The 16855-nt window shown below is 36.1% G+C and overlaps 1 long non-coding RNA gene across 1 annotated transcript; it reads left to right on the top strand.

The window, feature by feature from the left end:
- Positions 1-8375: 8375 nt before the first annotated feature.
- On the top strand, positions 8376-16444 carry LOC107000037 (uncharacterized). The gene is made up of 2 exons (XR_003719167.2): positions 8376-8519; positions 11735-16444. It is a non-coding gene; the product is annotated as an uncharacterized LOC107000037 (long non-coding RNA).
- Positions 16445-16855: the final 411 nt, after the last annotated feature.

Below are 16855 nucleotides of genomic sequence, written 5' to 3'. Positions count from 1 at the left end.
ATTATTCTGGAGTATTTGGACGGGTCCAGTATCATCACATGGGGCCATAAAAGTGGAGAACCTTTCACAGTTGAATTAAAGGTATGAGATAGAAGAATGAAGAAGGGAAATTTGAAGAGTAAGAAGTATTTGACTCAGTATTCCTGCCTTTGAAGATTGAGGAGGAAGTCTACAGGTCGTGGGATATGTGTGACTTCCAGAAGGTAAGAATGGCCCTCAGCTGATAAGCAGCCAAGAAACAGGGATCTGAGTTCTACAACCCTAAGAAAATGGATCCTTCTCTAGTGTCTTCTGAAAGGACTACAGGCCCGGTGACACTTTGATTTTTGTCTGGTGAGATCTGTATCAGACTCCTGATCTACAGAACTCAAAAAGAAGAAACTTGTATAGTTTAAGCCACTAAGATTTTGGCAATTTGTTATGGCAGAAGTGTAAAACTAATAGACTCATTTAAAAAAAAAAAGGGAGGGTAGAACACACAAACTATCAATGCTAGGGATGATAGTGGAGATACTACTAGAGATCCTATAATAAACAGGGGATAAGGGAATATGAATATTTTATGGCCATGAAGGTTGAGTATCCCTTACCTAACATGCTTGAGACCAGAATGGTCTTGGATTTTCTATTTTGAAAAGATTTTGGAATACAATGTTTGCATTGTACCTATGTACTAGTTCAGAATCCCTAATCTGAAAATCTGAAACCCAAAATTCTCCAGTGAGCATTTTCTTTGAGCATCATGCTGGGTGCTCAAAAAGTTTTGAATTTTAGAGCATTTTGGATTTCAGATTAGGGATGCTCAACCTGTACTTGGGATTACTCAGATGAATTATGTAAGTTCTTTGAATAACATAAATGACCAAAACGAGCATAAGGAAAAATGAAAAATTTAAGTAACCCTATATCTACTAATAAAATTGAATATTTAATTAAAAGTCTCCCCACAATGAAAAGGCCAGGCATGGGTAGCTTACTGGTAAATTCCATCAAACACTTAAGGAAGAAAAAAATACCAATTCTACACAAAACATTGCATAAAACGGAGAAGGAAGGAATACTTCCCAACCAATTTTATGACACTAATATTACTCCAATACCACACCAAAGACATTATAAGAAGGCAAGGTGACAACTGGTATCCTTCATGAAAAAAGACACCAAATTCTTAATAAAAGTATTAGCAAATCAAATCCTCAGTACATAGAAGGACAATGCTCTTTCATTACAAAAACTCTCAGCAAACCAGGCATAGAAGGGGACTTCACCTCCTTTATGTGGTAAAGACTCTGCATAAAAATACCTCATTCTCTACAGTGAGAGACTAAATGTGTTTCCCTTAAGACTGGGAACATGTCAAGGATGTTCACTTTCATTATTTCTACTTAACATTTCACTCGAAGTCCTAGATATTTCAAACAGCTAAGAAAAAGGATAAAAGACATACAGTTGGAAAGAATGAAGTGTTTTGATCAAAAAGTTCACGGTGTATTTAGAAAATCCTAATATGAATTTAAAAATATTCACAATAACAAGGAAATTTGTTAAGATAGCAGTATAAGAGGTCAGTAAACAAACATCAATAGTATTTGTATATTATAGCCACAAACACTTGGAAAAAATTTTCACTTATTAAGAAACTAAAACGTTCTGCAAGGGGTCTTCAAAGTATTCATGAAAAATGCATATTATGAAAAAATTATGCATGGATTTCCATTTATTTTGCACTGTAATACATTCATACTAATTTTTAATAAAATGCCTGAACAGGATCTAGTTTGAGTCACTATGAAAGACACAAGATGAGTTTGAAAACAGCCCCTACTAGATCAACATGAATTCTATGAAAACTGAAGCAAGAACGAACATCAAATTTAGAATGAAGCTTGGGTGGAAGAATGGTGAAATCACTGATGCTTTGCGTAAAGTTTATGGGGATAGTTACCCAAATAAATTCACAAGTTACAAATGGATAACTTGTTTAAAGAAGGGATGAGAACAGTGTTGAGGATGAAACCCACAGCAGCAGACGGTCCACATCGATTTGTGAGGAAAATATTTTTCTTGTTCCTGCCCTAGTTGAAGAGGTCCAACAATTCACAGCAGGAACAATAACTAACACCACAGACATCTCAAATAGTTCACCTTATACAATTCTGACTAAGAAATTAAAGTTGAGCAAACTTTCCACTCAATGGGTGCCAAAACCATTGTAAACAGATCAACAGCAGACAAGAGCAGAGCTTTCAATAGAATGTTTAAACAAGTAGGATGAAGATTCTGAAGGATTTCTTTGAGGAATTGTAACAGGAGATGGAACATGGCTTTACCAGTATGATTCTAAAGACAAAGTACAACCAAAGCAATGGCTACCAAGAGGTGAAAGTGGTCCAATTAAAGCAAAAGCAGACCACTCAAGAGCAAAGGTCATGGCAACAGTGTTTTGGGGATGCTCAAGGCATTTTGCTTGTTGACTTTGTGGAGGACCAAAGAAAGATAGTATCTGTTTATTGTATAAGAGTGTTTTGAGAATGCCAAATCTTTATCATAGAGTCCTTCACCAAAACAATGCTCCTGCTTACGTAAGCCTCTCAAACAAGGGCAATTTTGCAAGAGTTTCATTGGAAAATCATTAGGCATCTGCCTTACATTCCTGATTTGTCTCTTTCTGCCTTTTTGTTTTCTAATCCTAAAAATTATTTAAAGGATACCATTTTTTCCTTCAGTTAATAGTGTAAAAAATGTTGCATTGCCATAAGTTAAATTCTCAGGATTCCCAGTTCTTTAGAGATAAACTAAGTGGCTGGTATCATTGCTTATAAAAGTCTCTTGACTTTGATGGCGCTTATGTTGAGAAATAAAGTTTACATTTTTTTTATTTTTAACTTTTAATTCCATTTTTCCATGACCTTCTTGAAGTCCCCTTGAACATTTAGGAATACATTTCACAACAATAGTGAAATACATGTGTACCAAAAACTACAATCCATTGCTTAGAGAAATTAAAGAACTACATAAATGAAGAACTGAATAATTGTTTATAGATGGAAGACTCAATAGAGTTAAAATGTCAATTTTACAAATTGAATTTATATTCAATGCAATTCTAATAAAAATGTCACCAGAATTTTTACTGGGGTAAATATTTACAAGCAAATTATAAAATTTATATAAAAATGAGAACTTAGAAGAGCCAAAGCAATTTTTAAAAAGAGCAAATTGGAGAATATACAGTATCTGTTTCCAAGACTTACTATAAAACTAATCAATATGGTGTGGAATTAGTGAAAGAATAAATGTATAAATCCATGGGACGGATCCCAGAAAATGACCAACACATCTACTGTCAAGTGATTTTTGGCAAATAAACTAAGGTAATTAAATGAGGGTAAAGAATAATCTTTTTAGTAATGGTGCTGAAGCAACTGGCTCTCCATATGACAAAAAAAAATTGAACCCTGGTTTTTATTTCATACTAAACATAAACATTAGCTCAAAATGCACCATAGAACTGTGAGTGAACACAGAAATTATAAAATTTATAGAGAAGCACTCAGGAGAAAAATCTTAGCATTTCCACTTTGTCCACACAAAAAGTATGAACCATGAAATAAATTTTTATGCTGGTATGTGGTACATTGGTAATTTGAATTAATTCAAATGAAAAAATGTTGTGCTTTGAAAAGACACCATTAAAAATAATAGGAAAGTCACGTACTGGGAGGAAAGGTTTTCCACACACATATCTGAAAAGAGGTGTCTATCCAGGAGAAAATAAAACTCCTACAACTCAATATTAAGATGACACATGGAACCCAATAAAAATTGGACAAAATATTAGAACAGATACTTTACCATAAGCCAATGTGTACATGAAAAGATGCCCCACATCATTCAATTTCAGGGAAGATTTATTAAAACCACAGTGAGTTAATACTACATACCCACTGGAATGGCTAACATTGAAAAGATTGGCAATACACAAAATGTTGGCGAAGATATCCAGCAACTGGAATTCTCCAACATTGCAGGAGAAAGCATCAAATGTTACAGCCACTTTGGAAAACTGTGGGGTTTTTTCTTATACAACATACCTCTACCATATGATCCAGCACTTTGAGCTGTTTACCTGAGAGAAACACCTATGCCTACATTAAGGCTTGCACATGAATGTTCATACAGCTTTACTTATAATGGTTCCCAAATGGAAAGTACCCAAGTATTCATCCACAGGTGAACAGATGAACAAACTTTTGCTTATTTATATAGTGAAATACTACACAGCAATAAAAAATCTACTGATGTATGCAACAGCATGTATGAATCAGAAAGTCAGTATGCAAAATGAAAAAGCCAGACATAAAATCCATACTGCATAATTCCATTTATATGACATTTTATAAAATGTAAATTAACCTATAGTGACAGAATGCACATCTGAAGGCCCGTGTGAAGGCCAGGTGTGGAGGCAAGAGTCACAGTGACACAAGAAACTTTTGTATGAATGGAAATTCTCTGCAGCTTGATTCTTGTGACTTCACAGGTGTATAAATCAATGAAAGCTCATCAGATTGCTCAAGTGCTACTTTAAAAGGTACACAGAAATATCAGATTATGCAATGTTGTTTAAGGGGAAAGACATTCTTTTTTTCTTGGATCACATGTAAGAAGCATTTGAACAGCTGCTAGAACAGCATTCTCAACGTACACGTACTATTCTGTTGCAATTTTCCTCTACAGTCTTGGGGGCATTAACATGATAATGAAGAGAGCCGAAGGTATAAAATCATGGGGCAGGTATAACCAAACATCGATTCAACACGAATGCAGAGGTTAAGACTTAGAGCTTGTTAGCTGGTAATTGTCTTGTATTTTGTTTAAACCGCAGGTGGACAAGCCCGCCATAACCATACCTTTTCCTTAAAAGCTACCCATCTTCTACTAGGATGGAATAAAAGAATTATAGTGTTGGATGAGGTCATTTCCTCTGTGTAAAGATGAGGAGGACAGAGGTCTAAGTAGATTACGAATGACAAAGGCAGTGGGTGATGAGAAATGGGACTTGATACCTCTTGATACCTCTTCAGCACTTCCTGCCCATTTTTATTTTACAGTAAAAACACACAAAAATTACAGCTGTTAAGACTACTTATATCAATAAGATTTCTTTTTAAAAAAAAAACACAGGAAATGGAAAACATGTGTGGCTATAGGTAAAGAATTGAAGCAAATGAGAGAAGCAAACATTATGCCAGCTCCAGATACTCAGAAATAAAGTTACAACTTTTTTTGATCCCAATAGCCTGACACAATGCTAAGGTCATCATAGACTAATCAATCAAATTACATTTTCTAGTCTACCTGCTGCATTTCTTACTACATTGTAATTCCCCTGATGACCAAGACATGGCTTTTTTGTTTTTCTTGTTCCCTACAGATTCTGACATACTTCCTGTCACATAGTTGATCCTCAGTAAACATTTATAATAAATTGAGCAAATGTCAAATGTCATATTTTTAGGGAGCAATCCATATACTTTCATGTTGCCTTTAATGTTTATTCTGGCGTCATATATATTTTTGTCCATATGTCTGTGTGTAAAATAACAATGTGTATTCTCGTCATAAGGTATTTTCTATTTCAACACCTGTGCAAGTAGAAGGTGAAAATCCTTCCCAAATGCCGCAAGAGCTCATGGCAAATGCAGAACTATTGTTAAGGAAAATTTCTCCTGAGACTGTAATGTCATAGCACTTCAGTGAGGAAAGAAGAAAAGACATACTGATATTATGTACACTTAGGTAAAAGGATCTGGGGGTATTCCTGACTCTATCTATTGAAAAAACAGGGTAAAATCTAACTAACATAATTTCAGTGTTATTCAATATTTTATTAATGGGGGAAGCATCATTTTAACTTTAGCAATATATAGTATTATGGACTGATTACTATTTCAAATGACAGAGTCCTACAGTGAAACCCCTAATTTTACATTGCGCTCTGCAAAAGATGATGGCAGTTCTTCACATTTAATGGTGTTGCTGGCTCGGAATCTTGTTAACACTCATAGTCTGAGAGGTTGTGCTTATCCTTTCTTATGTTAAGCCAGAAAGAAAAATTTTCAAAGATCTGTTGGCCTTTATTTTTCATGTACGGGATTTTGGTCAATTAGAAAATTACAAAGAAGAGGCACCCCAATTTGGAAATTTGAGAATTTAATAGAATGGTAAAATTATAAAGAAATAATTTTTTCCCATAATAGAAAAACACAAGTGCTGTGGTTTGACTTGCATTTAGCTCTTTGTAGCTATTTCTAGTCACTGATTCTATGGAAAGTCGCTAAGGAGTTAGTTGCTTGTTACTGGGCAACAATTTATTCCAATTATAACGGAAATGTTGCTAATAGACAGTTACTGGTGGATGAGAACAGACTTTAAAAATGAACTATTAAATCCACAGCATTTTCTCTTGTTGTAAAGAGGCAGAAATTATTCTAACAATTGACACTTTGTAATGTTCTAAGGTCTTTTTAGACATTTCAAGAGCTCTGGGGGCACCGGTGAGGACCCAGGGGCATGGCATGTTCAGAGCTGTTAAATGTAGAGTGACACAATTAGATAGAATAGCTACAGAGACCGGAGACCAAATGTTACCAGCGTATGGAATGCCACTTTCTCTATAAGATGCAAATGGCATACAACCTTCAAAATCCATAGGAGTTTTTTTGTTTTTGATTTTGTTTTTTTTTTAGAAAAAGTTTTAATGGACATTCGGTAACTACATTCTGTTTTTGACCACTTTCCCATTACATTTCTAGTGATCTATTCAAAATCAAAAGACAAAAAATAAAAAAATAAAAACTACACCAGTTTACAAAGAACAATGGTGGGACAGCAAAATCTATTCCTTGCTGTTTCACATGTGGTTTTAAAGAAAACAAACAACCGAACAAACAGAGAAAATTGTAGTTCCTAAGTTTCTTGACCCAAATCCAAGCAGACTCATTGACAAGCCTAAACCTCTCCATGTGTCTTCCTCCTTCTGAGGCTAAAATATGGATAAGCTCAAAGTTTGACACATGGATCTATTTTCAAATGACATGTTTGGTGTACGAAAAAAGAGATGTCTATGTGTTTTTTCCTTCTTTATAATATTAAGATGTGATATAAAATATACTAGCCAGAGCTGCATTTTTCATATGAGCAAAAGTTACAAGCAGAGAAGGAACGGAAGTTCGTCTATTGTAGGATATGTAACCTTGAGAACTTCATCTTATAGCCAACAGTCACACACTCTGAAATGTCTTAAGTGATCTGGTCAGTGCTAAAGGTAGTAAGGAAATCTGGTTGCTGCAAATTTACACTATCTAATTTCAGTTATTCCCCCACCACAGAGTAACAGGCAAGCACATTCTCAGCAGCAGTTCCAGGCAGAGTATACACAGAAATACTTGTTGAATTTAATTGGGTTGAATTAAAATTTGTCCTTTTGAAGAATAAAGTTGGCACCGCAAGTACAAGGTCTGCAAATGATGTAGGTTCTTCTTAGTTGGCCGTCTAATGAACTCCTGACTAGTTACACATGAAAGGGATTCAAATGACTTTACTGAGCACTCATTTTAGTCTGTTTCATTATCTGAACTAAGGAAGTCTAGGACAATTAGCGTTCCTTAAAAAAAAAAGTTTCATTATTGCACTTCCTGTTTGATGAGTAAACAGCAAACCCCTTATGGTCTGCAAGGTACCTATTAAAACTTGTCACATCCCTGGAAGGGAGTAACTTGGAGAAAGTCAAGAAATCTTTCTGACAGGACACCGCAACTCCAAACAATCAACAACTCATTGTCATAGTGCGACAATCTCAGCCCTGTTGCAACTGGGCAAATAGTCCCTTTGCAGAGAGAAGCATCATCGGGGTAGACAGGAATGCTGTTATTAACCATTAGAAGTATGACACGAAGGTCGTACATCAGGCTATTACACCTTTTCATTACATGCTAACCCCTCACGGCAGGGAAGCCACGCTTATGACTGCCTTAGACAGACAAAGCCTTCAGCTCTTTAAAAAAAGAAAAAGCAAAAAAAAAAAAAAAAAAGATGAAAAAAATTAAACTCGTTTTCTTACCAGCACGTTGCAGCACCAACTCGCTCACAGGAATGTTGCCTTTTACAGGTTTCTCTTTTAATTATCCTAGAAGCAGGGAGAAAAAAAAAAATCAAAAAAAAAAAAAAAGGGCAAAGAAGAAGCAGGGTGGTTAAATTAGCGTGCTGGAATCTTTTCAGTTTGTCGCAGAGTAGAAAAATAAAAAAAGGAAAAAAAAGGCTCAGTAATTTAAATTTGCTCTCAGTTCAGGCTGCAATGCTGGGTCCCGCCCCTTCTTCCGGCTGGGTTCCACTACCTGTAAGGCTGGAACTGACAGCCACTGTGCAAACAAAAAAAGGCAACAAGCATGCTGGGACCATTCTGTCTGCTGTTTGGGTCTCACTTGCCCTGACAACTAAAAATCATCAGTGGAAAGGTATTCTACATTTCTTATTTGAGGTATCTTATTTGAGGCATTTGCATGTAATTCCCATTCATTTTAATTGATACACCATAGTACATGATATTGTGGTTTGATTACTGTTTGGGGTGTTATTTTTCTTTTTCTAAACGTCTTTAATAATAATTATTAATACTATTTTTACTATGACTGTTTAGTGACATCTTGTGCATTTCTTACCGTTCCTGTCTCCTGCTCCAAAACACATTCCCTCCTGTCTTTTCCTTTAATTCCTAAACATTGAAATTTCTAGGAATATAGAGATGGAAATACTAAGATTACTAAGGTTTCCACTTCTCCTCTGACTCTTTTTTTGGGGATGGTGGGAGGGCTACAGGGAGGTGCATCATACTAAGAATAATTTAAGGGACAGAGGGCCCAGGATGAAGGTCCCATCAACCCCAGAAACTTCTAGGAAGGATGAAATATTCAAATTAAAAAGTCTCCACAACTAAATGCAAGAAGTTTATTTTCATATTTATGTCCTGTGCAAATAATTAAAAATAATGGAAATAAACTTGGTCTCCATTGACAATTTTACCTAAGGTGTCTCCTATAGAAAACCACTTTAATTTTAGCAACAAAAACCTGTTACTTAATGTGCAGCATATTGCAAGCGTGTAACAGAGGATTATGAAAGAGAATAAACCCCATCCTTCTTCTGTCAGGATGTAAATTGCTTATGCAGAATTTTCAACAAGTTTTGTGTGTGTGTGTGTGTGTGTGTGTGTTGTTCTTTTCTAAATGCTCTTTTCAGACAAGGGTATTAGCGACTACTTCGGTATTAAAGCTATCGGAAGACTGCATGTAGTAGGGAACCTCTATATATTTCCCTCTTGATCTGAAGCACTGCTTTTATAAGGGTTTATGGTACTGGTGCTCCTATTCAAGTCTGAATTTTTCTCTGATCATCCTACTACCCTAACTTGAGAGTACCCTGCTGACTGATCTGTCATGTCCCATAGCTGGGGGTGGGTTGCTAAAGAGTAAAATATATAATTGTACACAGCTCTTCACTGGTGGCCAAAGACACAGAAGAGGGTTACTCTTGACAACGTGACTGTGCTTAATCTACTTTTTAAAATAAACTATTATTTACCTCTTATCCCTACCTCAAGCCGTTTAAATGGATTTCACCATTTCTGCACAACTTCTAGACTCTCTTAAATTCAAGGACACACTGCTTTAATGCATTACACTTTTAAAAATCAGACTTTCAAAAGATAAATGATTAACAATGTAAGTTAAATAAATATGAGTTCACTTTTTAAATTGGTAAAAATTTAGCTGTCAAATATTTGTTCTGTCATTTGAGGTCTCATCAGAAAACGAAACCAATTAAAAATAGAAAGGTCTGAGGATGCACAGAGTGAAACTCCATCTTTGTCTTGTATGATAACCTTTACCAAGATGATTTCTATGACTGTCAGCAATGAATGCCTTTGCTCACTTCCTACTAACAGCTGTAGCATAGAAAAAAAAAGGGCAGGTCAAGTACTCAAGTAGCCATGTTAACTTCCCAAATAGTTAGGCAATCAGCTTTAATGAAACAGTGGTAAATTACATCAATGTGCTAATTATAGGACTTTGTCACAGCATAAGATGCAATGAAACAACCCATGCCTTGGCTTGGAAAGTGCTATGCATAGATTATTTCAAAGGATTTAATTGGAGAGAGATTTTATTTTCCTGAAGCATTCTACAGTTAAGTGGCATTCTTTCAATCCTTTCTCTTTTAAGACTAGTTCTAGACAAAAAAAAAAAGAAAAAAAGAAAAAAAAACTGAAAATAATGACTTAAAAAGTATCTTATTACAAATATGACTAATTTACCAATATTAGTTACTTTGGTATAACTGTGAACATAACATATTTAGAACACGTTAGAGAATATCAAAATATCCAGAGTGGCATATGCTGGTTTAAATTCTGAATGTCTATTTTAAATGAAGAAATAATACTTTTACGTTCTTCAATGCTTATTGAGTTCAGTTAGAAAAATACTAATTTTTTAAGAGACAGAGTCTCATTCTGTTGCCCAGGCTGGACTGCAGTGACATGATAAGGGCTCACCGCAGCCTCAAAATCCTGGGCTCAGGCCTTCTGAGTAGCTGGGGCTACAGGTGAACATCACCATGCTTGCTAATTCTTTATTTCGTTTTTTTGTTGAGACAGACGCCTATGATGCCCAGGCAGGTCTCAAACTACTGGTCGCAAGATAACTTCCTGTCTCAGCTTCCCATAGTGCTGGGATTATGGGAGAATGTCAATTGTAATTAAAATAAAATAATCCTGACATTAAATTTCAGAGAAGGAACATTTTTGTTTGGCTAATGTCAACTAGGTTTTAGCAAATGTGTGAGACACGTGATTCCACTAGATAATCAACCTATCATTTCAGAGAATTTTACTTGGTGCTGGATTAATATATTGCATATCTCACAGTCATACTGGAAAAAAAAATCCACTTCAAAAATAAATATCCCATTAAATTGTTAGGGAATTCTGTGTAGTGATACACAGTTAGGTGGCTTTCCAATCATGGAAATGTGTTTTCAAGAAATACACTGAACAAGTTTCCTGGAGATATATTTTAAAGAACTTCTTGGAATTGGCATACCGCCATATACTATTTAAATGTTCACGCTCAGAGAAAATGTGAAGGTGGGAAATGCTAATTCATCTTTTAAAAGCTGTATCAAATTAATACATTTTAATCTTTCCAGTTATAACTGACAATTAAATATCATTTTCAAACTTCTTGCATATATTAAAATTATTACTTTTTGGTAAATGTATTCCTCATTCTGAGTCAACTGTCTTCAGTGTGATTTTACTGTTTTGTCTTTTGGGCAGTATAATACTGTCTAATAAATCGTATGTTGTGGCCGTGATGTCTTATTGACAATAACTAATGTATAGTTTTCCATTTTAATGGAATTTGGGAAGATTGTTTGCTTATGTTGTACCACTTAGCTATCATAATTAACCCCTTTATATCTGAATATTCAGAAAGTATTTTCTCAGTGCTGCCATAAAAGTGGTCTTCTACTCGTGTTTGGAACCATGTCCTCATCATTGAATCAACTGAAGTTTATGAAAAGAAGTTTAATTTGACTTTTAAAACATACACAGACACAGAATTCATTATTTTAAGGAGATGTTCACAATAATTTCTTTGTGCCCACATAGGCATAGAATGGTGGATGATTTCATCTGGATATTTAGATCACAGAGAGATCAAGACAGACACTGATATTTGACCCAGGATAGAAGAAAGGCCATGAGGAGGCCTTAGACCTCAGCAAACCGTTTCCATCTTACTGCCATATTCTTACATGAACAGGAAAGCACACCACAGATGAACCATGCTTTTCGACGAAATTCAACTCTGAAATACACGGTAGCTCATGTGCGAACGGCCCAAACGGAGAATCAATGTTCCTGTACCTTTGGTGCTGGGTCTATGTGATACCTGAAGTTTCATGGCATTTTATTAATTTCTATTTGAAAACTAAAAGTGCACCCTGCTCTGCTAAAAGGCACAGAAAACATACAGAATGTAAACTGAGAACATGGCATGCCACAGAAAATATAAACAGAAAACCCTGACTTAGACAGACATGTAAAAACTAGAGCATTTTACAGACATGCCCACTACCTGGCCAAACTGGATTCAAGAATTTGGAAGCGCATATTGGAAATAAGCGAGGTTTCCTTACAAGTCAGTTGATGAGATATCTGACTTCGAGAATGTTTAAGCAAATATGAAAGCTCAAGGAATTGCAATATTGAGGTAAGAAAAGCACAGCACAGGGGTGATGAGATGGGATCAGCAGAACACATTCAGCGTTCAGAGAAGGGGGTGATTTCTCACTTGGATAACAAAGTGGAGAGCAGTACACTCTCTGTGGGAGATGGGAAGGGGGTTGCCGATTGGGAGTAGTGAGTGATGAGGTCAGTTTGTAACAAATCCATTGGACAACTCTGTTGGACAAAGTGGAGGAGATGGGGGTATCTGGGTCCAGCATTCAGAGAAGTTATCTGTGGAGAAGCAATGATGATCAGTCATGGGTGTACAACAGAAACCACAGAATAATGAGCTCTTCAAGAGAGCATCAAGAAACAGAAAGAGCAGAATGCCAGGAACAGCAAAAGGAAGCTCAAGTGAGAGATTAAGTGACTTAAGAGGTAAAAAGACATGTGGAACAAAGTGAGATCAAAGAATTCAAGCAAAAATGATCCGGGCTAGACCAGGGCATCAAATGCTGCACAGTTTTCAAATATGTATGATCTGGCCTGGAATAGAATGGAAAATATCATTAGGAATTAACTAGTAGAAAGCTATTACTGAAGTGATTTTTATTGGAATGGTAGGGGCAGTTGCCAGATAGCACTGGTGAAAATGTGAATTGTGAAAGGCAAAATGTCATGGCATTAATCACCACACAATTAAATGTAATAAGGACTTATTAACGATATTATTGTGGTCCTATCCGGCCATGTAGTTTAATTTAGGTTTTACATAGGTAGTCAGAGATTCAGAACACACTTCTAGGTTCCTATCTTAAAAGCGTTGACAATCTGTTTGGAAAGTGTACAATTGCATTGTAGATTTCATATGACAAACCATTCTATTTCATACAGAGAACACTGTGATATGATAGATAAGACAACATGCATACCTGTGCATAATACATAAGTATCTCTTACCAGTGTATGGCATTCAACTTGGCAGGGACTATGTATGCATATAATTTTAAAGGAGATTTAATGGCATACCTAATAAATAGGCTGAGGAAATGCTTGCTGGATCACTAAGTAAAACAATATACATGACACTATGATGTACTTTAAACTTTCCAGGAATCAGACACATGTACATGCATGTCATCACTTCGAATGGCGACCTACGTAAATGTCAATACCGGTCTGAACTGGTAATATTCTGTCCTCATTTCAGGACTTTACTTTTAGTAGGTGCTTCTGAGTTTTCTCAAATTTGAATCTTTATGAAATGATTTATAAGGAAGTATAGCCCTCCTAGCCCACATATGCTCTGCAAAATGCTCATTGACATAGCTTCTGTTTTCTGATATTGTTAGTAACGCAGAATTAAATGACTTGCTATTCTGGCATTTTAGCAAAGAAGTAGCATTTCATTCCAAAACTCAGAACTTCTTTTTATGCCATTGGTGAGAAAGTCCTTTTTAGGGCAGTTTTTTTGGTCCTAAATCATGATTTTCTGCACTTACCAGAATTTATTGAATTTCTCTCTTTTAGATCTAGAAAGAAAGTCAAGAGGAGATGATAGGTGGGGAGAGATTATATTTGAATCCTGAAAATAATCTTCCAATATTTTTCTGAAACAATGTACCACTTCCATTTATCCTAAAGCCACTTCAAATATGGGAATTGCGGGTACAGTTTTCCTGGGCACTGAGTTAATTTTATTATCCATTCAGGGGCTATATACCAGTTTGTTGCACAGTTTATTTAGACAAAGGTTCAACAGTTGATAGAATATCCTGCTAGGCCCCCTTTTGTTCTCCTTCCATTTTCTACATTACATAAACTTTCTAACATTACCATTTTTTGCTAGAGTTCAATATACACTACTGTGGGAAAAACAGAAACAAAATAGAAACAAAACTAACTTTTTCCAAGCTTGTGATTGTGAAAATACTTCACTCAGGCAGCCGGGCACGGTGGCACATGCCTGTAATCTCAGTACTTTGGGAGGCCGAGATGGGCGGATCATGAGGTCAGGAGATCGAGACCATCCTGGCTAACATAGTGAAACCCCTTCTCTACTAAAAAGAAAAGAAAATGCTTCACTCTAGAATTTTGATGAAAAGGTAAACCAGTATATTATCACAAAAAATTGTTTCATTTTCCAAGTGGTTTAGTCAAAATGTGTACTTGATGTGTTTAAATTAACTTTTCAATTCTGCACTCAGAAAAGTACCATGAAGACTCATGTGCAGCTTCCTGAGGAGTCTGTGTTTCGCTCTAGAAGCAGTAGGAGGCCACTAAGGTATTTTAAGCAGAAGCACGACATCATTATTCATATTGTTGAAAGACAAACCTTCCAGCAGCATTTAAAATAGATTGAAGTGGTGAGATTATTTCAATAACATATTACCCTGAAAATATTTTTACCTTGCTTGGTGGCAAAAGGATTTAGGGTAGTGTGTAGGGAAATATGATTTGACAACAGAAAATATAATTTTGGGGGAAGAGGGAAAAATAAGAATATAAAAGCAGAAGACAAGCAGGAATTAAATTAATATACAACATGATACTCTAATGTCGAATACCCTTGATAGAAGTAAGCTAAGCTTTGCTTCTAAAGCTTCCCAAACAATATGAAATAGAAAATATCATTAGCCGCATGCATCAAAATATCTAGAAGATGAAAACAAACCACTTGTTTAGGAGAATTACAGCTCTTTGACATGAGAAATTACAGAGGAATTTATCTACCTTTTCACAGAGAGGTACCAGAATGGTTTGTTAAACAATGTTTGGCACAAACATTTATATTTTATATACAATGGGTCTGATTTTGGTCATAAAAAGACCCAATTTCTTGTATCAAAGCTCAAGGTGATCACAATTTTAGCCTGAAAGATAATCAAACATGGCTGGGTGCGGTGGCTCACACCTGTAGTCGCAGAACTTTGGGAGGCCAAGGCAGGCGGATCATCTGAGGTCAGGAGCTCGAGACCAGCCTGGTCAACATGGCAAAACCCCAACTCTACTAAAAATACAAAAATTAGCCCAGTGTGGTGGTGGGCGCCTGTAATCTCAGCTACTCAGGAGCTTGAGGCAGGAGAATCGCTTAAATCTGGGAGGCAGAGGTTGCAGTGAGCCGAGATCTTGCCATTATTATACATTAGAACTCATGGAGTCTACATCTAAAATTTATTGCTTGAACTGTACAGTAAGCATCCTTTACAAAATATAATATTTGGGGGAATAGTATGTAAAAGGTTTTCAGCTATTTCTTGATAAGAAATATGAAGCCACAGCTTTAGGAAGCATAGCATACTTTAAAGCTAATCAACAAAAATAATTTTACAATGAAACATAATGAAGACAAAAAAAAGGAAAGCAAGCTTCTACTTCTAGCCATGACCCAGTAATGTAGTGTGGGACTTACCTTCCTGACGTGAACAATTAAACCAGGTGAAAAAATACTAATCAACCGTGTACAAGCCTTGGATCATAAGCAGCTGAGAACTCTCATCCCTGAGAGAGGGGAAACACATGAAATGACCCCATACTCACCATAGCTCTCCAGGGAGAGGTCCTGAAAGGCAGCAGAGGGAAGCAAAGCTAAAGCAGAGCTTTACGGAGTCGCTAATGAGGAGACAGAGAGTTCGAGGCTACTGAAACAGTTGAACTTTGCATGACAGATTACTGGAAAGGAGATCATAATGGAGAGAGGGACTCCTAAGTATGTGTTTGTGTTCCTCAAAAGTCCTTAAGGCCAAGGTGGGATTCTGCATTGCCTAGCACAAAGTGCCAGGTTCAGAGTGGAGCTGCTATTGCATAGCTGTGGTAGATGTAGTATTGTGGCCCAGTTAGAATGGAAGGGCGTTGTTAAGTTTATACCTGGGCATTCAGCTGATACACTAGCAAGGTCACACCTTAGGAGCAAAAACCGTATCTGAAAGTTATGTAACCTTCCTTAAGGAAACCTAAAACAAAGCCTCAACAAAATACGGTAGAGATGCTAGCAAATTTGCATCCCATTAAAACAAAATTCAACCCTCCAAAATAGACATTAATCCAGACTTAACAACAATTGATCATTCACAATAACCAGCATCCTTGCTTATTCCCTAGACATGAGAATAGGCAAGAAGAGAAATACCTATTTATTTAATCCAAAAAGAAGACTGAAAAAGATAAACAATATGACAAGAGATAGGATAGAAAACAAGTACAAATATGGTATACATAAACCCAAATATATCAGTAACTGCAACAAATGTAAATGCACCAAACACTCCAATTGAAATGCAGATTATCAGACTGTGTATTAAAGTAAGACCCAACAAAAGGCAATCCACAGAGATTCACTTTAAAATATGAAGATACTACCATATGATCCAGCAATTCCACTACTGTGTGTGTATGTATAGGTGTATAGGCAGACAGACAGATAGACAGACAAACAGAAAATAACTCAATGTGTTGGAGAGCTATCTGTACTCCAAGATTTATTGCAGCACTATTCACAATATATAGAATCAACCTAAGTGACCATTAATGGATGAATGGATAAAGAAAATGTGGTATCTG

The sequence above is a fragment of the Macaca mulatta genome, chromosome 9 (assembly GCF_049350105.2).
Source record: "Macaca mulatta isolate MMU2019108-1 chromosome 9, T2T-MMU8v2.0, whole genome shotgun sequence".
In the NCBI taxonomy this organism is placed as follows: Eukaryota; Metazoa; Chordata; class Mammalia; order Primates; family Cercopithecidae; genus Macaca; species Macaca mulatta.
Note: the sequence above shows the minus strand (reverse complement) of the source record. Positions and strands in the feature narration are given on the sequence as shown.